The following is a 26,348-nucleotide window of genomic DNA, read 5'->3' as shown; positions in this document are numbered from 1 at the left end:
AAAGGTTTGGATAAGTTCTTGGAGGAGAAGTTCATTAACTGCTATTAATCAAGTTTACTTAGGGAATAACCACTGCTATTAATTGCATCAGTAGCATGGGATCTTCTTAGTGTTTGGGTAATTGCCAGGTTCTTGTGGCCTGGTTTGGCCTCTGTTGGAAACAGGATGCTGGGCTTGATGGACCCTCGGTCTGACCCAGCATGGCAATTTCTCATGTTCTTATGTTCTCCACTGAATGCCCCCTCTGCCCACACATTCCCACCTCCCCCAATTCTTCGACCCCCAACAGAGCATGCACAAGACACCGATAGTGATGGAGTCATAAAGCTAACTTTTTGACATTGCCATGCAATTATCACTTTCTCTTTTTGGGGGGTTCCCATAACATCCATGCATACTCAGTCAAGGGGGAAAAATGGAGGGGCGGGGCAAAAACTCTATTGCTGTCTCCCTGCCCTATTATTAGTCACTTGCCCTACGCAGTCATGCCTAGCATTTTCCCCACTGGCGGGGTCGGCGAGTGAGGCGAGCAGTTACGCAGCCCCTAATATATATATATATATATATATATAAAAACCAAAAATACGGCAATGTATACCTAGCTAGTGCATAGTATAAACCACAAAAATTAAAAAAACAACCCAAAAAAGGAATCAATAGTTTGAAGCCCTCTGGCCCGGAATAGGAGAATAACCTGAGAGAGCCAAAGAAGAAACAGTGGGGCCATACTAAAAAGAGCAAGACAACAACCTTTCAAACAATTTTGAGCTCTGCGCCTTTCTAGCTATTTGGACCCCCCTTAAGAATAAAGTTATAAGATGTTTGAAGCAACGCTAGCTTTGGGCAGCTAGAAAAATTGATTGGATAACGTTACACAGTACATAACAACTGATTCAACCGGAAGGCGAGTTTGAGCCCGGCGTCTTCTCTGTTTCACCCCATGTGAACAAGGTGGGTGTGAGATGAGATACGGTCATAACTGATATAGAGGTACTTTGTGTGTAGCTGATGGTTTCGTTTGAAAATAGAAGTTTCCCTGAAGAAGCCGTATAGGTGATACAAAGGCCTTGTCAGGATATGAGAGATATGTAATTACACCATCAAACAACGCAGCGGGAAATCAACAATCATTGGAATAGTACAGCTTGGGATAACAGCTACTTTTTCAGTAATATACTGTATTATTGATTAGTAAAAGATTGTAAGAATGCTAAAATGTAAGAATTAAGGAATCTGTACTAGGGATGTGAATCGTTTTTTGACGATTTAAAATATCGTCCGATATATTTTAAATCGTCAAAAATCGTTAGGGCTACGATACAATACCAATTCCCCCGATTTATCGTCAAAAAATCGTAAATCGGGGGAAGGGGAAGGGCAGGAAAACCGGCACACTAAAACCCCCTAAAACCCACCCCCGACCCTTTAAATTACCTGGGGGTCCAGCGGCGGTCTGGAACGACAGCGGTCCGGAACGGCCTCCTGCAATTGAATCGTGTTGTCTTCAGCCGGTGCCATTTTTCAAAATGGCGGCGCAAAATGGCGGCGGCCATAGACCAACACGATTTGACTGCAGGAGGTCGTTCCGGACCCCCGCTGGACTTTTGGCAAGTCTTGTGGGGGTCAGGAGGCCCCCCCAAGCTGGCCAAAAGTCCCTGGGGGTCCAGCGGGGGTCCGGAACGACCTCCTGCAGTCGAATCGTGTTGGTCTATGGCCGCCGCCATTTTGCGCCGCCATTTTGAAAAATGGCGCCGGCTGAAGACAACACGATTCAATTGCAGGAGGCCGTTCCGGACCGCTGCCGTTCCGGACCGCCGCTGGACCCCCAGATAATTTAAGGCATTTGGGGGGGGTTCGGGAGGGTGGGGGATTTAATTTAAAGGGTCGGGGGTGGGTTTTAGGGGGTTTTAGTGTGCCGGCTCACGATTTTCACGATACTTTAAACACCCAAACGGCAACAATACGATTCCCTCCCCTCCCAGCCAAAATCGATCGTTAAGACGATCGAGGACACGATTCACATCTCTAATCTGTACTGTAAGCACTATTATTATGTATTAATAAAAGAAAATGAGCTATACATTAAATTTTATTGTAACAAATTAAGATATATTGTGTTGAAACATACAGGTTGGTCAAACCAGCAATAGTGTAAGACTAGTTATAGTTTAGCATTGAGAAGTTGGTATGAGGTAAATGAGGGATTATGAATTTCATATATTAAACTAATATAATAGTTCTATTGATTGTTTTGAAGATAAATAATATGTAAATTATATTTTAATCATTTTCAATAAACATGATTCTCACAGGACAAGCAGGATGGTAGACCTCACATATGGGTGACATCACAGGATGGAGCCCAATCACGGAACATTTTTTGTCAAAGTTTCTAGAATTCTGACTGGCACCTACTGGGCATGCCCAGCATGGCACTAAACCTGCAGCCAGCAGGGGTCCCTTTTCAGTCTTTTTTTTTCCACGCAGAGATTCCTGACAGGAATTTTCCTCACAGAATTACTAAAAACTTTCATACCCCATAGGGGCCCTCCTTCGAATTTTTGACTCTGCGGTACTCCGGTAAGTTTTTACCCATTTTCGGTCGATTCCCGTCAAGTTTGGCCCTCGCGGCCTACTGGCCGTCGACCATACCACAGCTAAATTTTTCAAAGGCCATGGCGTCGGGGTTTCGTCGGTGCCCGGACTGTACTCGCACCATGTCCATTACAGACCCACATAAAGTCTGTAATGTGTCTCGGATGCGAGCATGATGTCCTGACTTGCACCAAATGTGCCTTAATGACACCAAAAGGTCGCAAGGCCAGAATGGAGAAAATGGAACTTCTCTTCCGTTCTCAAACTCTAACACCGTCTATTGCATCGACGTCATCTGAACTGGCACCGTCCACTTCGCGCCAGTATCGGCCACCGGCCGGTGACCGGCCAGCGTCAATGACATCTCGGCCTTTGACTACCTCTACTCCCCTTCAGGACCGAGGGGATCATAGAGAGAAACATCGGCATCGACACCATAGGTCTCGGACCATCGAGGAAGGAAAATCATCGACCTCGCCATCGTCCGAGCTGCCATCGAAGAAACCCCGTCCAGAAAAGGCACCAACCCTTTCTGCGACTTGGTCACCGAGGCAACCCTCACCCGGACGGGTATCGGGAGCTGCGACTCCGCCTTTAACGGTGGTCCCTCCGGCTATGCCTCTGCCTCCTCCTTCCCTTCTGGAGCCGGGGCTGCTTGCTCTAGGTCTCCATGAAGAACTGGACCGGATGGTTCAGGAGGCCATTGATAAGGTGATGTACAGACTCCAAGGTCCCCCGGTGCTGAAATCGGTGCCAGTCGCGGAACCGACCATCGATCCCATTCCAGCAGCATTGGCACTGCTGCTCTCGAAGATGGAAGCGCTCATAGCCGCTTTTCCACCGATGGATCCTGGATCACCGATGGCTTCGATGCCTTCCCCGCTTACCCTGTCATCAGGAGGGGAAACATCATTCCGCATTCCTCCATCGGGAGTCCTTCCGATGCCTCAACCATCGATGCCGATGCGCCCATCGGCACCACCGATCCATCCATCGATGTCCTCGATGTCTGCACCGGTGCCCTCGATGCCTTCATCGGTGCCTCCAGTACTTTCCAAGATGCCTTCAGATCCTAGACCAGGACCTTCAGGAATACCATCGTCCTGTCCTTCTCAGGTTCCTACAGGGACAGGTGCTGATCCCTATGACACCTGGACTGACGATTTATCTCAAGACACCGATGATTTACCATCGCCACCTTCTCCTACTGAAAGTAGGAAGCGTTCTCCTCCAGAGGACTTGTCCTTCATAAATTTTGTGAAGGAAATGTCTGAATTGGTTCCCTTCCAATTACAGACTGAGCAAGATGATAGGCACCAAATGATGGAGCTATTACAATTCCTGGATGCTCCCAAGGAAATAACCTCCATCCCTATTCACCAGGTTCTTTTGGATCTCCTCAAAAAGAACTGGGAACACCCTGGTTCTGTTGCTCCAGTCAACAGAAAAGCTGATACCACTTATTTGGTCCAGTCAGCCCCAGGATTCCAGAAACCTCAGCTGGATCACCAATCTGTGGTTATAGAATCGGCCCAAAAAAGGGCAAAAAGATCAAAACCCCACTCTTCCTTTCCCCCAGGTAAGGAACAGAAATTCCTGGATGCCATTGGCTGGCGTGTCTTCCTGGATCAATGCTTATTTCTTGAATCGCCTCGTACCAGCTGTATATGACTCAGTACAACAGGGCCTTATTCAAGCAGATACAGGACTTTGCAGAGTCCCTGCCTCATCAATTCCAGGAACAGCTTCAAACCCTGGTACACAAGGGTTTTGAGGCAGGGAAGCATGAAATAAGATCCTCTTATGATATCTTCAACACCGCTTCCAGGGTATCTGCAACTGCTATTTCGGCAAGAAGATGGGCCTGGCTTAAGTCTTCGGACTTACGCCCTGAAGTACAAGACAGATTATCTGATCTGCCCTGCATAGGAGACAATCTGTTTGGCGAACAGATTGAGTGGATGGTGGCGGAACTCAAGGACCATCATGAGACCCTTCGCCAGCTCTCTCTGATGCCCTCTTATTCCTCCAAACAGCCTTTCAGGAAAGATACTAAAAAGTCAATCTTCCGTCCAAAGAAGTCCTATCCACCACCGTCTAGAACTCGTTCCACGAGACCTTTCCAAAAGGCCCAGTCTCGTCAACCGTGGAAACAAAGGTCACAGGTAGCTCCTCAGCCGGGCCCTGCTTCCAGCTTTTGACTCCTGCATAGAGAGCAGCAGCCAGTTTCCACTGCCTCAGATACCAGTGGGAGGTCGATTGTGCCATTTCAACAACAGGTGGCACACAATCACCTCAGACCAGTGGGTCCTTGCCATAATCTCTCAAGGTTATCACCTGAACTTTCTCTCCATCCCACCGGACTCCCCACCTCTACCGACGTGGAGAACATCTGAACACTCACTTCTCCTGGAGCAGGAGGTCTTCCTCCTTCTTCAGTCCAGAGCAATAGAGCCAGTGCCCTACTTCCAACAAGGCCTAGGATTCTATTCCCGGTACTTTCTAATCCCCAAAAAATCAGACGGCATTTGTCCAATTCTGGACCTATGTGCCCTCAACAAGTACCTCCACCGAGAAAAGTTCAAGATGGTAACCTTGGGTTCCCTCCTTCCTCTTCTGAAAAAAGGAGACTGGCTCTGCTCTCTTGATCTCCAAGACGCATACACACACATTGCGATTAACTCCATCTCATCACAGGTTCCTGAGATTTCTGGTAGGCCCCAAGCATTATCAGTATCGAGTGCTACCATTTGGCCTGGCATCTGCACCACGAGTCTTCACCAAGTACCTCGTAGTGGTAGCAGCCTTCCTCAGGACTCAAGGTGTTCATGTCTACCCCTATCTAGACTGGTTGATCAGAGCTCCCACTCAGCAAGCTGCTCTGTCGTCCCTACGTCTTACTTTACACACTCTGATTTCGCAAGGATTTCTCGTCAACCACGCGAAATCCTGCTTAGTCCCATCTCCAACTTTATCGTTCATAGGGGCAGATTTGGACACCTTGCAGGCAAAGGCATTTCTGCCTCGACAGCAAGCTCTCACTCTCATTTCTCTCGCGCACTAGCTACAGTCTCAGCACCACACGACTGCACGCCACTTCCTCATCCTGCTAGGACACATGGCGTCCTCAGTACAGATTACCCCAATGGCCCACTAGAAGAGTCATGGAGTGGACTCTTAAGGTCACAATGGACTCAGTCCGTCCAACCTCTATCGACCATTGTCCACATCACCGACTCACTTCGTCAGTCTCTAGCCTGGTGGCAAAATCAGACCAATCTCCTCTGAGGCCTGCCCTTCCAGGCTCCAGACCCTCAAATAATTCTCACCACCGATGCTTCCAACCTCGGCTGGGGAGCCCATGTCGCCGATTTGCAGACACAAGGACCTTGGTCTCCAGAGGAAACCAAACACCAAATCAATTTCCTGGAGCTGCGAGCAATCAGATATGCTCTCAGGGTATTTCAGGATCACCTTTCCAACCAGGTCATCCTCATTCAGATGGACAACCAGGTGGCCATGTGGTACATCAACAAACAGGGAGGGACGGGCTCCTACCTACTGTGTCTGAGGCTGCGCAGATATGGGCGGAGGCCCTCTCCCATTCGATGTACCTCAGGACCACATTCTTGCCGGGAGTGGACAATGTGATGGCGGACAAGCTGAGTCGCGCCTTTCAACCACACGAGTGGTTCCTCAACCTCACTGTAGCGGACTCAATATTCCAACGTTGGGGTTACCCCCACATAGACCTTTTACGTCACCTCAGAACCGCAAAGTAGAGAACTTTTGCTCTCTCACTCGCAGCCAACACTCTCAGCCAAGAGATGCGTTCTCCCTCTCATGGGCAACCGGTCTCCTATATGCATTCCCTCCACTTCCACTTCTCTCGAAGACTCTCGTGAAGTTACATCAGGACAAGGGAAGCATGATCCTCATAGCACCTCACTGGCCTCGCCAAGTGTGGTTTCTAATACTTCAAGACCTCTCCATTTGCAGGCACATTCCCTTGGGAAAGGACCCACTTCTGATCACTCAGAACGATGGGTACCTACGCCACCCCAATCTTCAGGCCTTATCTCTGATGGCCTGGATGTTGAAAGGTTAATTCTTCAGCCACTTAACCTTTCGGAGCCAGTTTCCCGTGTCCTGTTTGCTTCACGGAAGCCTTCCACAAGAAAATCTTATCTTTACAAATGGAACAGGTTTAAATCATGGTGTTCTTTTCAATCCCTTGATCCCTTTACCTGTTCCACCACGAAGTTTCTAGACTATCTCTGGCACTTGTCAGAATCAGGTCTAAAAACCTCCTCCATCAGAATGCATGTCAGTGCGGTGGCCACCTTCCATAGAGATGTCGGGGATGTTCCTATTTCAGTATAATCCCTCGTAACACGTTTTCTGAGGGGCTTGCTTCACTTCAAGCCTCCACTGCGCCCTCCGGCCCTTTCTTGGGACCGCAATCTGGTTTTGGGTCGGCTCATGAAACCACCATTTGAGCCTCTCCAATCCTGTGATCTTCGCTATCTCACATGGAAAGTGATTTTTCTTTGGGCAATCACATCTGCTCGCAGAGTTAGTGAGTTACAGGCCCTAGTTACCTATCCGCCTTACACTAAACTTCTGCAAGACCGGGCAGTATTCTGCACTCACCCTAAGTTCTTAGCTAAGGTAGTATCGAAGTTTCACATTTATCAATCCATTATACTACCTACCTTCTTTCCCAGGCCCCACTCCAATCCAGGAGAACAAGCTCTGCATTCCCTTGATTGTAAACGGGCTCTAGCATTCTACCTAGACCATACAGCTGCCCACAGGGAAAGCACTCAATTGTTTGTCTCTTTCCATTCCATCAAATTGGGGCAGCCTGTGGGTAAGCAGACTCTCTCTTCCTGGTTAGCGGACTGCATATCCGTTTGCTATCAGCAAGCAGGCATTCTGCTTCAAGACCGTGTTAAAGCACACTCTGTGAGGGCCATGGCGACTTCAGTTCACACCTATGCTCAGTGCCGCTTCCTGACATTTGCAGGGCTGCTACCTGGAGTTCTCTCTATACCTTTACAGCCCATTATTGCTTAGACAAGGCCGGAAGACAAGATTCCATCTTCAGCCAATCTGTCTTGCGCAACCTTTTTTCAACTTGACGTACCAACACTCTTCCGCCTGCCCATTAGGGTTCAGGATGCCCTCTACCAAATTCCACCCCAGTCCTTGTGCCTATTGCACATCTTGGGTACATTTGGTGCATTTCTCGGACATCCTCAGCTTGGTACTCACCCATATGTGAGGACTACCATCCTGCTTGTCCTGTGAGAAAGCAAATGTTGCTTACCTGATGTAACAGGTGTTCTCACAGAACAGCAGGATGTTAGTCCTCACGAAACCCGCCTGCCACCCCGTGGTGTTGGGTTCGTTTTCTTATTTTATTTTTCGGCACTTCCTGTAGCTTTAAACAAGACTGAAGGGGGACCCCTGCTGGCTGTAGGTTTAGTGCCATGCTGGGCATGCCCAGTAGGTGCCAGACAAAGTTCTAGAAACTTTGCAAAAGTATTCCGTGATTGGGCTCCATCCTGTGATGTCAACCATATGTGAGGACTAACATCCTGCTGTTCTGTGAGAACACCTGTTACAGGTAAGCAACATTTGCTTTTTTAACTTAGCAAGGAAACATTTGTGGTATTAAATAACCGAGGTGCTTTTATCCTCCCCCCCTTTTTTGGGTTTTTTTTTTGTGGTGTAGATATATATCTATATATATATATATACTAGCAACTGTACCTATTCTACGCCCGGGCGGCGAGCCTTTTTATTGGCACATATGCTCTTGTATGGAAGCGTTAGCTGAAAAGGAAAAACGAAATTGTTTTCACCCAGGACAAGGGACATGGAGGCACATTTGCTAAAGCCAGGGCTGGCAAAGTTTATTTACCAAGCTGTCTCTCGCACTCCCCCACACCCCCTCTCCTCTCTCACACCGGCATCCCCCTCCCCTCATATAGGCTCCCTCTCTCTGAAACCCACACTCAAGCATCCCCCCACCCACCCTCTCTTACCTCCCATGCTCTCTGTCACCCCCCTCTCTCACACAGACATTCTCTCTCATCGGCATCCCCCCCATGCTCTCTCTCACACCCTCCTGCTCTCTCTCACTCTCCCCTCCCCGACACACATTCTCTCTCACCGGCATGCCGCGGGACCCATGCCGTTCGAGGCGAAAATGAAGGCCCGGCGTGCCGTTCGCGGCGAAGATGAAAGCCCGATGCGCCGTTCACGGCACATGGGGCCTTCCATTTTTGCCTTGAGCAGAAAATAGCAGCAGAGACCCCGGCATGCCGCGAATGGAGCGCGTCCCGCAGCACACGCTCCATTCGCGGCGAAGATGAAAGCCTGGGCGTGCCGATTGCGACACACAGGGCTCTTCCCTTTTCACCGCGAACGGTACGCCGGGCCTTCATCTTCACCGTAGGACGCGCTCCGTTCGCGGTATGCCAGGGTCTCTGCTATTTTCTGGCTATCCTGCGATGGCCGCTGTCCTTCCGGTTTTGAATAGTCTTCCGGCGAGGGCAGAAATCGGCGAGTTGAGGGAGGAAATCTGCGGGAAGGAGGAATTCTGAGCAAAATCTGCATTACGCAGTAGCGCTGAATTCCCCCAGGAGTACCTCTTGTAGCTGATGTTGTGACATGGCCGCTGTATGGCGTGTTTGAGCCTCCAAGGTGGCCAGGGAGCCGCCTGCGCCATCTATTGGAGGGCTGGGGAACATGCGCGAGCACTGACGGACACACTACCAAGCCTGATATATTATAGCGCCATCTATCGGTGGGCTGGGGAACATGCGCGAGCACTGACAGACACACTACCAAGCCTGATATATTATAGCGCCATCTATCGGTGGGCTGGGGAACATGCGCGAGCACTGACGGACACACTACCAAGCCCGATATATTATGGATATTACAGATAGCTAAGTGTAGGTGCCTAATACAGATGTTTCATTTTCTGATGTGAAACCCTTTTTAAGCTCTGGATTACACATGAACGGATAAAATAGAACATGGAAAGTTAGTAAGGTTAAGCTAAATTTACATTAATTGCTCACCGAGTCCTGTAGACATGACTAAAATGCAAATTGTTTTTGTTCTTGTTCAGCTGATCTGTATTGTCTTCATTATAAAGGTATTGGAGTGACCACATCAGAAATGCAAGTCTAAAATTAAAAAAATGTTAGGTTATGTTAATGGATTTAAGCTTAAATACAAGGAGGTCCATATTCAGTGGTACAGCGAGCAAGAAGTTAACTGGTTAAAGTTTACCAGCTAACTTTGGTTGGGATATTAAGTAGGACTTAACTGGTTAAGTCTCCCGGATGAATATGCCTAGCTAAAGTTATCTTGGTCACTTTGCTGCTCACTGGGATTTTTAAATATTGATTCCCCTATCCCCTAATCTTACCCAAAAAGGTGTTGTCCAATCCTCACCAACAGAGTCCCCCAAAAAAAGAGGGCCAGTGGGCTGAATACTAAGTGCCAATAACTTTAACTAGCTAAACCTAGCTAGATAAAGTAGCTTGGTTAGCTTTAGGCAGAATACGTTATCTTCCCAGCTAATGTTAGTCCATTAGAGTTACTCAGGTCTGAAAGGGGATTGGTCCCTTCACTGACAACTGGATTTCTGCGCAGGTTTTTGGATTTCCAAAAAGTTCATGGCTAAGTTTTCAGGGCCAATTTGTGCAGACGTTTTAGCAGGTGTAACTTGCGCAGGTGGAGGGGATTTGGTGGAAGAATTTTCAAAGCGGACGTACGCGTGTATTTTCGGGCTAACTCATGGGTGACATTACAGAATTACACCCCCCCCGTATGTCACTGACGGAATTATTAAGGAGCAAATATAAGCCTAAGCTGAAAGAGATTCCGTTCACCGAGGTTAGTTTACTTCAACTTGCCTTGAATAGGTAATTATTTGCAGTGAGGAAAGACAGTGGCAGCAATTCAACCGATACTATTTTCCAGGGAAAAAAAAGAAAATTCCTTTGCACCCCCCTAAGAAAGTAAAGAATTGAGACACGTCCTGTTAAAATATCATCAAATCTGAGGAGATATCGTCTTTATGCAGGATCTGCTAATGTTTGTGAAGGAGTTCTGCAGGTCTTGCCACTTTTGGTGGGGGTGGGGATGGGGGGGAGAAAGGGTCCCTTGAGGTAAAAAAGTTTTAAAACCAGCTTAAAACACATTTATTTGAGAGAGCATTTTAAAATAAATGATTGACAGGAATATTAATCAGCTTTGTGAACAAATGTGGGCCATTTTATTTTTATCTTCTTTACATTTATTTTTTCTGTTTTTCTGTATTTATTTTGTTTTATGATGTTGAAATGTATGTAGTTTTGTTGTTAATAATTATGCATGTTTTTATTGCAAGCCACTCAGAATTTTAGATGATAGGGCATATACATTTTTAAAAATAAATACCCCCTCCAGCTTGTAGGCCCTTGGTCAGGAGGGCAAGGGTCTCAGAGGGGAGAAAGAAGTCCTTTTTCACACTCTCCCCCCTCCAAAACAAAAATTTGTGGAGGAATGCTGCACTTAAACACTATCCAGTACAGGTGACTGGGGACAGAGGCATTTGGCAAGCAGCCGTACAGCGCTGCGAAATGTCACTATCCCGGTTCTTTAGAACAACAGGAGCTTTAATGCCGTGATCACAGCGCCATTGACTGCTGCCGCACAAAAGGAATCGATTGATGAGGGGGATCAGTTACCAGCCGTTTTTCCCTTTCTGGAGTGTTAATTGCTGGTTTGGAACTCCGCTCAGTCGACGTAGATGGCAGCTGTGGACAGAGAGAGAAAAGTCTGGGAGGAAAGGTTTACATTTCCTATTCTAGCCCAACCCCACACAACACTTCGCCGCTCCATCTGCTGATAGCCCCATTGTCATTATTTTGCCCACAGCACAAATAAATCTATTAGTTTTGATTCGGGAAGCTATTAAAAACACAACGGGAAAAGAATATTTCGTATTGTGAGCTTGGGCAAATCACTTTACCCTCCACTGCCTCAGGTAGAAACATCGATTGTGAGGCCTCTGGGGACAGGGAAATACCTGCAGTACCTGGATGTAATCCACTTTGAAGTGCTTGAAAAGCAGAGTAGAAGTCAAATAAATAAAATAACAATGTCTGGGTTTCTGATGGTTTATCTTTACCTTTGCTGTAAAACCCGCCTCTTCTGGTCCTCCACTGTCTCCTCAGCGGTTACTGAATCTTTGCTTATCGCCCCCCACCTTTCCCTCTAACCTCATTCCTCGCCTTCTCCCTCGTTAACGTCAGGGTGAGGGCCTCGGTGGGTCCTGAAGCTTAGGGCAGCACTGTAAGACCTGAAGATTCACAAAGGGGCCCCTGAAGCTCGGGGTGAATACCATTGAAAGCTCCGAAGAGCCACACGTGCCAGTGGGCCTTGCACCAGATCACATTATATAAATTTGGCATCAAACAGCTTTGGCTTCACTTTTCTCTAGTCCTGACAGCTCTCGGTGCTGAATGGAAAACCAGTTGGTCTTTGGGAGAGAAAGCCAAGGGACGGATTTTAGGCACTAGAATTCAATCCATAGGTTCAGGGCATAAGAGACAAATGAAACAATTTCCCCTATGGCTCATATTCTTTTCTTTATGGGCATCTAGTTTCACAGCCTTTTACTTTTTGTTGTAATGTGTGTCATTTCTACAGTGGTGAAATGTTACATAGTAATATGACGAGAAAAAGCTTCAGATGGCTTTTCCTGATACTTGAGTGAGCTGCTGGTCAGTTGCTGGGCAGCTTATGAAATTGTCCAAACTTGGCAACTCAAGTAGAACACTCTGTGAGCCAATTCTCTGAGCCTAATCCTGACAGACTGTGTGTTCTTTTCACTAGCCTCACTCTTGATAGAGATACTTACCGATGGTATGTCTGGAGAGCAGTGTCTTCTAATGGCATGGAACCAGTCAGGAGAAAGCAAGTTTTCTTACCTATAAATGGGATTCTCTAAGGACAGCAGGATGAATTAGCCATAATGCGTGGATGAAGTCATCCATTGGTGCCAAGACAGATTCGGTTCTCAGAGGTCAGTAAGTTTTACTGAGAATGCCCAGAATTTCCCACATGTGCACTCTGCTTTATGAACCCTTCAGTCTCTTACAGAGCTTAAGCTTTAATGAGGAAGTCAACTCTCTGGGATGCGGGGCAGGCATTAGCTATGGCTAATTCATCCTGCTGTCTATTGAGAACCCTGTTTACAGGTTAGAAAACTTGCTTTCTCTGTTGACAAGCAAGCATGAATCAACCATAATGCATGGGGCATCCCAAGCTGAGGGGTGGCTTTGCAGAACAACTACTGAAAACAGGTAACCTGGACCCCACCAGTGGAGAGTGGACTATTGAGTGAACAGGCTATGTAAAATTACTTGTCCATAAGTTACTATCTCTTCAGGACATGCAAATGTCTGCCATAGAAATGGTCCAGAGATGATCCTCTGAAGTTGGCATGGCTCCCACTTGATGACCCTTGAATGAGTCTATAATCTATAAACCAGCCAGCACTGTGCAATCCGCTAGTCGATTAGACAGAGTTCTTTAGTTGAATGCCTATCCCAGTTTATTTATTTATTTATCAAGTTTTATATACTGTCGTTCGGTTTCGCCATCACAACAGTTTATAAAGTTTCGATGTTTAACAGAGTTTCCAAAAGGTTCTTGTGATTGTTAATATAGATATTGTTGGTTTTATAAACGTAGTTCGGTTGTCGAACTATACAGGTTTCGGTTATGTGTTATATTACTTTCTTGCATTGGTTCCACATGTTTGCATAGGATCCATAGGAGGGAAGTGGTGTTTGATAGTCATTGGGTGAGTTGGTAGGCTTTGGTGAACATCCAGGTTTTTAGATCTTTTTTGAAAGTTTTTAAGTTTTGTTGTGTTCTAAGTTCGATTAGGAGGGTGTTCCAGAGTTTGGGGCTTCCTGGTGATATGGCTCTCTTCTGAGTTGAGGTGAGTTGTTTGGAAGGAGCAGGTGAAATCTTTAATAGACCTTTATTAACTGATCGGAGGTTTCTGCTTGGAGAGTGCAATTTTATAGATGTACTTAGCCAGTTTGTTTGTTTTTCATATATTATTATGTGTAATATGGATAGTATTTTGTATTCTATCCTAAATTTTATTGGGAGCCAGTGTAGTGATATAAGTGTAGGAGTAATATGATCATGTTTTTAGTTCCAGTGAGTATTCTTGCAGCTGCGTTTTGGAGGATTTGGAGTGGTCGGATGGTGTTGATAGGTAAGTTGAATAGCAGGGAGTTACAGTAGTCCAGGTTGGAGAAGATGAGTAGTTGAAGGACTGTTCTGAAGTCGTTGGGGGAGAGGAAAGGTTTTAGACGACGTAGGGTTATGAGTTTGTGATATCTGTCTTTGATTTTTGTTGTGATGTGGTTCTTGAAGGAAAGTTCCTTGTCAATTATGACTCCAAGGTTGTGGGCATGATTGACAGGTGAGATTGCTGCTTTTTGGTTCATTAGGTTGAGTGGTGGTAGTTTAGGAGCGTTGTTCTTTCTATCCAGTATGATTATTTCAGTCTTATCGAAGTTTAGGATGAGTTTCATGTTAGTTAGTAGTTGCTTTATTTTGTTGAGCTAAGTGGCTGTTCTTTTGTAGGTTTCTTCCAGAGAGTTGTGTATTGGGATTAATATTTGGATATATTATTGGGATCAAAGGACACACATAGCTGAGAAGCTTGATGGTGAGGTTGAGTCCTTCTCAAATAGTAGGCTATAGAGTGAAGAACCCAGTCTCTGTGTGCAAGTGGTCTCAAAAACAAAATAGGTAGCTCAATAGATTGGAATGCAGATGCCACATTTGGAAGAAACGTAGGGCACGTGCTTAGAACCACCCTGTTGTGAAAGAACTATAGATATGATGAATATGAAATCAGATCTTGTATTTTGCTTATTCTTTGTGCCGAAGTGATAGCAACAAGAACAATACTTTCCAGGTAAAAAACCTCAAGTTCACCAACTCAAGAGGTTCAAAAGGAGGTTTCATGAGTTGGGCAAGGACTATGTTGAGGTTCCAAGGCACTGTTTTGTACTGACCAGAGGTTCAGAGTGCCACAGTCCTTTCATGAACTTCAAAATTAAGGAGCCCCTTCCACCTCCTGGTGATACACCGTAGTGGCAGATAAAATTTAACTGAAGAAGTGCTAAGGCCCAAGGATGAGAGGAAGAATAGATATTGCAGCAAGTCCCTCAGGCCGCAGAAGGGATCCAGTTGGCTGGTTTCACACCAGGTTGAGAACTTCTTCCACTTGGAACTGGTAGAAGGTTTTCTAGATGAAATCAACATCTTCCTCCAGGCCCAGATTCATTTATTTATTTATTTTATTTATTTTTAACTTTTATATACTGATGTTCCTGTATAGGATACATATCGCACCGGTTTACATGAAAACTGAACTGTCGCCTTGGGGCAAGTACAAGGAACATGGAACATGTAATACCAGATAAAATAATAGTAAAGTCTAACAACAATATCAGGTTAAACATGAAGTCACTTCAACAACAACTATGGTGAACGCAATAATTCTGCGAAACTAGAGTGGCTACATGCCAGGCAGTTGGACCGTGTTTGAACGTGATGTGCCAGAACCAGAGTGTATGGCAAGAGTTTTTAATTAGTCCTTAGGTGAGGGCCCGGGGACCTCTGTGAAATGTTATGTCTCTGAAAAGGCCTGACTGAAAAGCCAAGCCTTGAGTTTCTTTTTGAAAACCAGCGGGCAGGGTTCTTGTTGAAGGTCCGGAGGGAGCGAGCTCCAAAGCGGAGGGCCAGCTGTGGACAGGACACGCTTCCTTAGTGAGGTTTTGGCGGGTGGGGTATACAAAGTGTCTTTGTATGCGTTTCTGATAGGTCTGCTCGAGGTGTGTGGTTGTAGTTGGATACTTAGCTTGAGGGGGGAGATGTTATGCAAGGCCTTGTGGATCAACATGAGGACTTTGAAGAGAATCCTGTATTTGATTGGTAGCTCGTGGAGGTTTTGAAGGATGGGGGTGATGTGTTCTCTTTTATTGGCGATGGTAAGGATCCTGGCTGTCGCGTTCTGGACCATCTGCAGAGGCTTGATAGTGTTAGCGGGGAAGCCCAGAAGGAGGGAGTTGCAGTAATCGATTTTGGACAGGATGATAGATTGGAGCACTAAGCGGAAGTCTCTGAGGTGAAGGAGTGGTTTAAATTTTCTTAGTGTCTGCAATTTGAAAAAGCATTCTTTGGTGGTGTTATTTACGAATTTTTTTAGGTTCAGTTGGTTGTCCAGCAGAAAGCCTAGGTCTCTCACTTGTGGTGAGTGATTGATTGCTGTTTTAGTTAGTTGGGAAGAACTTGGGGAGTTGAGAAGGACTTTGTTGTTGTCCTGAGTTACGAGAAGGATCTCCGTCTTGTTGGTGTTGAGGACAAGGTTGAGACTTGTAAGCAGTAGGTTGATTGATTGGAGGCAGCTGTTCCAATGAGACCAAGTTTTGTCAGAGATTCTGTGATCGGGATGAGAATCTGGATGTCGTCCGCATAGATGTAGTGAGTTAACTTTAGGTTAGAGAGTAACTGGCAGAGCGGGAGAAGGTAGATATTGAATAGCGTAGGTGAAAGGGATGATCCCTGCGGGACTCCCAAGTTGGATCTGACTGTGTGCGATACTTTATTGTTGATCTTCACCTTGAAAATTCTGTTTTCAAGGAAGGACTGGAACCAATTGAATGCTGATCCTTTGATGCCAATGTCTGCCAGCCGTTGTAGTAAGATAGAGTGGTTTACGGTGTCGAACGCCGCAGAGAGGTCCAGAAGGGCGAGTAGGTAGGGTTGTCCTTTTTCCAAATTTAGGAGGATGGAGTCCGAGAGAGAGGTAAGTAATGATTCCGTGTTTAACGCTTTCCGGAAGCCAAACTGTGTTGGGGCAAGAATATCGTTTTCTTCCAGGTATTCCGAGAGTTGTTTGTTTACAGTTTTTTCCATGAGTTTGGCTATCATTGGCAAATTCGCTATGGGGCGGAACTTGGCTGGGTCTGAAGGAGATAGGTTGGTTTTTTTCAGAAGAGGTTTAAGAATTGCGAGCTTTAGTTGCATCAGGGAGCAGTTTATGACGTCTGCGATAGGCTTAGCAATAATATTCGGAATGGTGAATAGCAGGTTGGACGGTATGTGGTCTGCCGGGTGTGAAGAGTGTTTAAGTTTCTTGAGAATGTTTTCAACTTCTAGTGAGGACGTAGGTTCTAAGGAGTCTAGTGAGGCGTTTCGGTGAGGCCCGGTGTTGAGAGTGGGAGGGGGTTGAGGGCTAGTCGCAGTGAGTGGCGCGATGAGGTTGGCAATTTTATTCTCGAAGTAATCAGCCAATTCCGTGGCTTTACTGGTGGCTTGGTCATCTGGAATGAGAGGTGCGGAAGTTTTGGTGAGGGTTGAAACATAGGAGAACAGTGCTTTGGAGTCGAAGATGAAATGATGGATCTTTTTTGAAAAGAAATCCTTCTTTGTTCTGTGGATGGTGTTCGTGTATGCATTTAGGAGGGATCTGTAGCAGCTAGGGTTGCGGTGGAAGGATTTTTTCTCCATCTATGTTCTTTACTTCTTAGGTCTTGCTTGAGGGCTTTTAATTCTGGCGTGAACCATGGTTTCCTGTTGTCCTGGTCGGGCTGTAATGTTTAGATTCGTTCGGCTACTTTGTTGGTAATGTTGTTCCAGGATGAGGTCGCTGTGTTGGCGTCAGCAAGGTCGAGTTGAACTAGTTCCTTGACGAGCTGCATGCTAAGGGTTTCAATGGAGCAGGGTTTCCTGAATGTGACCGTGGTTTTGGGGAATGCATGGGGAGGGTGATCCTCAATCTTTAGGATCGTGGAGATGATCTGGTGGTCAGACCAGGGGACCGGAGAACATATTGGGTTGGTAGAATATGAGATGCCCTCATTTATAAAAATGAGGTCTAAAATGTGGCCCGCTTTATGGGTTGGACTGTTCACTATTTGTCTGAAGCCCAAGTGAGTGAGAGCATCAAGTAGCGTTTCGCAATTCGAGGAATATGGCGGAGCGTCCACATGCAGGTTAAAATATCCCATCAGGATGGCTGGTTTGTCTGCATTGATGTGTTTCGCTATGAATTCGATAGCAGGCGAGGGGTCGGATTCTAATTTTCCTGGCGGTGTGTAAATTAAACCAATTTGCAGGAAATTTGATTTGAAGAAGGCTAATTCAATACTGGTTGTGGTATATGCGTGATGTAGAGCTAGGCCTAGCCCTTTTTTTGCAGCTAGGAGCAGACCTCCTCCTCTTTTGTTAGGTCTAGGAATAGAGAGGAAGTCGTATGTTTGAGTAGGGAGCTGATTTATTAGCACTGTGTCCGTGGGTTTTAACCAGGTTTCTGTGATGGCACAGATGTCTGGTTTGGATTCTAGAAGGTAGTCGTTAAGTATGTGAGATTTTTTGGTGATAGATTGGGCATTGAACAGGGTTAATGAGAATAGTGATAGGCCGAGTATTTGTGTGACTGGTGATACCATGATGGGAATTTAGGCATAGGCAACATGGACAACTGCCTAAGGTGCAAAATTTGGAAGGTATCAGATATTTATTTATTTATTTATAAACTTTTCTATACCGATATTCGTAGCGACATCATATCGGTTTACAGCATAACAGCAGGTGGAAATTACAATGAACAGGTATAGGGGAGGGATTACATAGGAACAGTAAGCTTAGCAAGATTGGTCTTGCTTCCTTTAGGTCCGTGCACCAGCACTGTTTCAAAAGGGTGCCACTGTGAAATTCTGTTACCGTCTTCCCCCCACCATCACAGCTCTCCAGTTTCCAGGTGAGAAAACCCACAGCCCTCTCTACACTGTCCCACTTTCTGGTCCTGCCTATAGGTGATCTGTAGCTGCTCAAATGCATGCAGCAGAACCTCTCAACTTTTCTATTCTCCTCTGAGGCAAACAGGTCAACCACTGGCATTCCCTAGTGACTGAACAAGTCATCCGTGACCCTTTGATCCAAGAGCCATTCGTGCATTTGCAGTACCGTGCTGAGGCAGTCTGCCAATGTGTTCTGGATTTCTGGAAGGTGGGTCGCCTGGAGATTGGTGTTGTAACGACCAGCCCATATCCAGATCCAGAGAGCTTCCTCGCAGAGGGTGTATGAACTTATGCCTCTCTTCTTGTGTACGTCGAACATGGCCACCTGGTTGTCCGTATTGAGCAATATTCTCTTGCCCAAGAGTAAGTGAGAGAAAGCCTTTAGAGCAGGGGTCCCCAAACTTTTTAAGTGAAGGGCAAAATTCAACATTTAAAATCACTGAGAGGACGACGGGGGTGGGAGAATCTGGCCCTTTTGGTGAGTCAAAATACTGGTGAAAGGGGAAAGTAGGGGGCCAGGATTCCCACAACATTATGGCAGTGTCAGTCAAAATAATTCTTGGAATTTGACAACTCTGCCACATCTCTGGGAACCCTACCACTTGCCTCCCTACTTCATCAGCATCTGCATCTGTCCCCTAGGTGAAGTGGAGGGGAGGTGCATGAATGGCAGGGTGGTGTGTTTGTGGTACACTCTCTCTCCCATACACTAAGGCTCACTCTGTCCCTCCTCTTTCTTACTCCTTTCCTCCACCCTCTCTCTTTCCTTACATCACACTTCCCTTCCTCCCTTGTTTGACCCATTCTCTCCCTTTAACCTCCCTCCCTCCCTTTCCCTTCCCTTCCTTCCCCTCCCGCCTTCACAGTGATTTCCCTGACTCTCACTCCTCTCCTCTTACCCAGGCATTGTCGTCTTCTGCCGGCAGGGGTTGGGAACCCCACGGGCACTTCTGTGTTTGCGACACCACTGCATCTGTCCTGACCTGTGGGGGTTGGGTACCTCTATCAACACTTTCATATTTGTGGCACTGCTGCATTGGTTCTCTCTTGCCGACAGGGGATGGAAAACCTGCCGGCACTTCTGTGCTAGTGTCACTGCTGTCACTGCTGCTGCTTCCACATCAATCGTTTTCCGTGGAAGGGGAATGGGAACCGCACTGGCACCTTCAGTATTTGTGCTGCTGTCATCACGGTAGTCCTGCCGACAGGGGTGGGGAACCCTGCCAGCATGTCTGACCTGCTCGGATGCCAGCACCTTCAGCATATGTAAAAAAAAAAAAATCAAAGGTCAGGCTTCCTTTCACTGCTGATCTCTTACATCACGAGGTCACCAGCAAGAGGAAGAGCCACACACAATGCTCAAGGTGCCAGGCTTGAGTGAAGGAATGGATCCCCTTCCCCTTTCCTTGGACTGGTGAAGAGGGGCTTTTGCTGTCCTCTCGGGTACCAGAATGTATCAAGTTAGTATATTTAATTGAACGCAATAATCCCAGGAAGTCCCAGGTGGGATGTGTGAGCAAGTTAAATCTTAGTGACTGCTACAACGTTTGTTGTTCTTCCGGGGTGTTTTCTTCATCCGCGCTGTAATTTCAGTTTTCTTTGGATTAACAGGTTAAAAATAGTCTCTGGTACAATAATGGACCCTCATATTCAGTTTTTAGAACATGAAAAGTTGTAGGGAAGGAGGAGGAATATAGAGATTATGGGGGGGGTGAACATGGGGCATTATTATTATTATTATTAATTTGATGATGGGGAAAGAGAGAGAACGGAAGGGGTGAGACAAAGTGAAGAGTAAGTAGAGAACTGAATATAATGGGGGGGAGAGAAGTATAAATGATGGTGAGAAGCAGTGAAGGATTTAGGATTTTGCCACCCCCAAGCACTGTCGTTGCTCTCTCCTGCCCCTCTGATCCCGTGAGGTTAGACAACAGGCAGCAGAAGTTTCCTGGGGCAACTCAGGGGTAGATTCTGGGGCAAAAAAATGTGAAAATTCTGAAGCACACTGATAAATATCACCATCATTTATTTTACATTATAACATAGTTTCCCAACCTTATGTGTGCCCATCTCATTTATTTTTTTTACTGGGTGAGGAAAAGAGATCTTGGGTATCAGTAAAGGGAGGAGATCTCAGGGGAAGGGGAGCGGAAGGGAGGACCACCAGGAATGGGGGGAGCAGAAGGTGGGATGGGGGAAGGAGACTGAGAAAGCTGGGGAGGTGGGAGGGAGGTTCTGGGGTTAAGGAAGTAGGAGGGTTTGGGGAGTGGCTCCCAGGGCCTGGGGAAAAGGGAGCATTTGGAAGGAAGGGAGGTTCCCATTTTCTGGGAGATAAAATCCAAGATCAAGGGAGAGAGGATCCTAACTCCAGCAGGCAGATGTGCTCCAGTCCTGCTCTGCCTTGTATCCCCTCTCTAACCTCCCACTTAATCTGGCTGGCACGCAGACACACACACCCCCGACACCAGTCCCTCTTGTCTCACAAACCCAGACACTGCCCCCATTCCCCTCTCTGTCATACACAAATGCACCCGGAGGATTCCCTCTCACCCCACCAGCCTTTCTCCTCACTCCCTAATGATCCCCCTCTCAGCCCCCTCCTAACCTTCCCCAATTGATCACCCTTGGCTCTGTCTGTTCCAGGCTCACTCCTCCCCTTCTGTCCCTGCATGACAGGAGAGGAGGAGCTGGATTAAGGAGCAGAGTAGCTCTTTACTGTATGTGCTCCAGAGTCACCCTCTTTTCTCCCTTTTCCTACAGGCAACCTGGGAGGGTCGGGGGTGTATCAGGAAGCAGAGGGTAGTTTTGCTCTTGGTGAGATTCAGCATAGCTGGAAGGCAGCAAATCTTCAGTCAGCCTGCTGCCTCCAGATTTTTGCCACTTTAGACAAAGGCCTAGTGTGCCTATTGACAAATTCAGGCCTGGGCAGAGGTGAGGAAAGATTGAGAAAACAGATGGAGCATTACTGGAGTGAAGTTACTGAAAATGTCAGAGAAAGGGTGGGGGGGAGTGAGAGAGACTGGCACGTCTGATAGCAAGAACTGAGCCCAGGACCTCCATGGCCCTGCTACACCACACAGTGCCCTAGTGATGGGAATCGGCTGATGCTGAAAAACCAAATGCTAGGTAGCCTTGGACACTACATGTGTGCTTTGGCACTGTGCAAGGCTCCCTGCAGCTGGTGAAAGTGCCCCGTTACAGAACAGCTCACTCAGCGGGCAACTGTTCCCTGTCCACAGAGGATGTAGTTCTGTACAGCTAGAAAAGCAATTGAAACCGCTCTGGAAACACTGCAGCCAGCATATGCCTGTCTCGGGACAGGACAAAACATGAGCTGGCTCCAAAAAAAACATCCCGTTGTAAATGAAATTCTCTCTCGTCCATTTCTGCCCTGGTGTGCACTGTGAGTCAGTCCCTCTGATCTCAGATGTCCCGTTTAAACACATTTCTTTCCACTATGACCAGCGAAAAATATCTTCCTGATAAGCTTTTAATAAGTGGGCAAGCAAGAAATTGTTAGGTAAGGAAGGTGAGGCCTAAGTGTCCATGAAAACAATTTATACCACAGCCTCTTTGAATTAGATACCGTAGGCATCACCACCATGCATTTAATGTACCAAGCAGCTCAGCTTTGTGAGACAACTTTTATTCTAAGTACATCAAACAGCAATTACATGCAAATTAATTGAGATGCCCCCTTCATCTTTTTTACTTTTATCTCTGTGTTCAGATACAATGAGTGTTTCATCTCTGTGCTTCAACTCTAGCTTATGCCAGTGCCATGGATTCAGTGTGTGACCTTGTGGAGGTCATTTTGGGATGAGTTTTCAAAGGCTTACACAGGGGTGTGCAAGAAAATCAGCATATGCATACACATGTGAATGCAGAACGTAACATATGGCCCCTCTTGTCTACTCATCCACACCAATTGTCCAGCTCTACAATCCCTACTGCTCCTCCAGAGATCTCCTGTGCTGGTTCCATGCTTTTTTGAATTCTCATACTTTCCTTGTCTCTACCACCTCCACTGGGAAGCTGTTCCATGTATCCACCACCCTTTTTATAAATAAATACCTTTTTAGATAATTTCTGAGTCTGCCCTTTCATCCTCATCCCATGATCCCTTGTTACAGAGCCTCCTTTCTGTTGGAAGAGACCTGCTTCCTGTGCATTGATACATTGGAGGTATTTAAATGTCTCTATCATGTCTTCTTATCCCACCTTTGTTCTAGGGTGTACATGCATAGATCTTTAAGTCTGTCCCCATATGCTTTATAACAAAGACCAGTGACCATTGTAGTAGCCACCCTCTGGATCAACTCCATCCTATTTATATCCTTTCTACACAGAATTCCAAATGAGGTTTCATCAGAGACCTATAGGGGGCAATATTTCCTCCTTTTTTCTGCTGACCATTCCTTTCCCTATATACATAAGCATTTTTCTGGCTTTTGCCATTGCCTTGTCCACTTGTTTGCCTGCCACTTTAAAGCTCATTAGACACGATCATTCCCCTATTTCTTCGCATCCAGACAGGTTATGGTTAAATATATTTTATTTTGTAACACATGAACAACCAAAGCCAGGATACAAACACTCTGTTGCACCCCGGCTGCATAGTCACCAATGAACAATCAGTCAAACTCTCCCACCCCCCCATCCTTACCTCAGACAGGTTAATCCATGTCCAGTGGGTTATGCACCTCTACCAGCAGATGGAGATGGAGCAAAGCTGACGTCACGGTATATGTACTCCTGCTCTGCATCAGCCCACCTGTAATCTCCGTTTCCAACAGATTGTGGACATGCATCTCCCTACTGGGGATTGGTGATTTAAAAAAAAAAAAAAAAAGGAGAAAGAGAAGGATTGATCACGCACTGCTACTCTTAAGGTGGTACCTTGTTGTCCCTCCCTCAGTCAAGTGCCTCGGTCTGGTAGCTGGTTTTCCCGCATGGACTTAGCTGTTAGGAGAGAATCAGCTGAGAGTGCAGGAAGCCAAACGCGGTGGTGAAGACATTAGCCCTCTTTCCCCCCCCCCCCCCCCCCCCGCCTCTCCCACTGGAGACCGACTCTATATGAGAGAGATTTAGGGATTCCTCTCCCCTCTTCTGTTTCTGGTCTTCAAGCCTCGGCACACCAATTCGAAGTGCGTTCCCGCCCCATGGGGGACTTGGGGATTCACAGTAGTTTTGGCGGGTTAAGCTGCCCTTAGGGCTAGGCCCCACTTTTAAGCTTTGCTGGGACGCTGCATGGTAGGCCGCGGTGGTATTTGCATGCTTTCTTCTATGCAAGCATCCTACGAAAGCAATGCCTGATGTCTGTTTGCACTTGTGCATCCAGGTCGAGTGTCTGTCTGGACTGTGTAGTTGGGCGTTCATAGTATGTTCAACGGAATATGCTTGGGCATCCTAATTCTGGGCTTCCTGTCCGGACTTGCCAGGTACGGACGCACTGTTGGATGCACAATTGTCAAACGTTTGTTGTTGAGCGTGCTACTACTGGACATCCTTATCCATGGTGCCGGTAGCAAATAAGCTTAAGCGCTTTGCGATTTGTACTGCTTGTCATATTTGGATGTGACAGTCTGGGATCCCCTCTAGTCTTTGTCAGCACTGCTTGGAGGCTTAGGACAAGTTGTCTCCCACTGTCAGAAGTTTTGCTTGGTTTTGAGACTCCCCTAACTGGTTTGTCAGCAGGGGAGGGCAACTCAGTGGGCGCCAGACTGACGACCCCTGGTTTTGGTATGGACTCTTCCTTCTTCTCTTAAGTGGAATTTTTTCAAGGGCTGCAGTCCTTCCTATAGGCACTTTCGACATAGCCGGCCAATTCTTAAAGTTCAGGGTCTCAGGCTTCGGAATCCTGCAAGGCTGGTGCCGCGGGTAAACGTCGAAAGGTGTCTCGGCCTGTTGCGGGTCACACTGATGGGGACCCAGATGGCACGGATGAGGAAGGTGATCTTTACTTCCTGGAGGATAAGGAAATTCCTCCGGGGTTGGAAGCTTATGGAACGAATTTGCGCTTCTTTTATAGAGATGAGTTGCCGGTGCTGATCTCTCAAACACTGAAGATTCTAGAAGCTCCGGGTGCTGATCCCATGTTTGAGCCAAAGAAGAATCCCATCTTGGTTTTCTTGCATAAAGTATCATGTTTCTTCCCCATTATGGAAGCTATTCAAGAATTGATTGATCTTGAATGGGGCACTCCAGAAGCTAATTTTAAAGGGGAACGAGTCTTGGAAGGACTGTAGACCCTGGACCCAGTGGCGAGAGAGCAGTTGCATTTTCCAAAAGTGGATGTGCTGGTGTGTTCCGTCACCAAACGGACAACCATTCTGGTAGAAGATGGAGCAGCATTGAAGGATGCTTAGGATAGGAGAATTGTTTATTTATTTATAGATTTTTATATATTGTCATTTGGGGGTACCATCACAACGGTTTACATAATTAATAGAAATACAATAAGATAATAATAAAAGTATAAAATCTAAAATAGAATTTGATCAGATAGTACAAAATTAAACAAAAGATTAAGTAATAAATAAATATACAATTAAAATAAAGTAAAATCAAATTAATATCACATAAAAATTATATTAAAAATAGGAAATAAAAGAAGAAAAAACAATAAAGAAAATGAATTGCTTGATCTTATATCAATCATGGTCTTGATAAGCTTTGCCAAATAGCCAGGTCTTTTTAAAATGTTTTCATATTTGGTTGCAGTCTTAATTCTGTTGGTAAGGAATTCCAGAGTGTTGCGGAGGTGGACCCTTGGCCCGAAGAGGAATTGGCACTACCCGTGGGGAAACCCCCACGGGTCCCCACCATCGGGAGGCAGGGCCAAGCGGGAAGCAGAGGCCAACTGGAGCCTCGCCAGTACCAGCCCTCATTCCCTGCAGGTTGAGCCCTTGGGTACCAGGGCCAGCTGATAAGTGGGCCTCCGCGTGGTTAATCCCGGAGAGAGTGTCCAAGGTAGGGTGTCAGGAAGCAACGGAGATGCAGGGTCCGAAGGAACAAGGTCGAAGACAAGGCCAGGTTCCAGAAGCCCAGACAGACAGAGGCAGGTGAGTGATTAGGAACAAGTTAAGTCCGGGCTTGAGAGTAGGCAGGTGCCTAAGAAAGGTCAGCTGGAGATGGGATCAGGTTCAAACTGGAGTCAGGGCAGGCAGCTTAAGACAAGGTCAGGTACAAGCTGAAGTCAGGGCAGGCGGCTGAAGACAAGGTCAGGTACAAGCTGAAGTCAGGGCAGGCGGCTGAAGACAAGGTCAGGTACAAGCTGAAGTCAGGGCAGACGGCTGAAGACAATGTCAGGTTCAAGCTAAAGTCAGGACAGGCGGCTGGAGACAAGGTCAGGTTCAAGCTAAAGTCAGGACAGGCGGCTGGAGATAAGGTCAGGTTCAAGCTGAAGTCAGGGCAAGCGGCTAAAGACAAGGTCAGGTTCAAGCTAAAGTCAGGACAGGTGGCTGGAGACAAGGTCAGGTACAAGCTAAAGTCAGGACAAGCAGCTGACGACAAGGTCAGGTTCAAGCTGAAGTCAGGACAGGCGGCTGGAGATAAGGTCAGGTACAAGCTAAAGTCAGGACAGGCGGCTGGAGATAAGGTCAGGTTCAAGCTGAAGTCAGGGCAAGCGGCTGAAGACAAGGTCAGGTTCAAGCTGAAGTCAGGGCAAGCGGCTGAAGACAAGGTCAGGTTCAAGCTAAAGTCAGGACAAGCGGCTGACGACAAGGTCAGGTTCAAGCTAAAGTCAGGACAGGCGGCTGGAGATAAGGTCAGGTACAAGCTGAAGTCAGGGCAGGCGGCTGAAGACAAGGTCAGGTTCAAGCAAGGGTCAAAGCCAAGGAGCCC

Source organism: Rhinatrema bivittatum, chromosome 5 (assembly GCF_901001135.1).
Source record: "Rhinatrema bivittatum chromosome 5, aRhiBiv1.1, whole genome shotgun sequence".
NCBI lineage: Eukaryota > Metazoa > Chordata > Amphibia > Gymnophiona > Rhinatrematidae > Rhinatrema > Rhinatrema bivittatum.
This window is presented reverse-complemented; position numbering follows the sequence as displayed.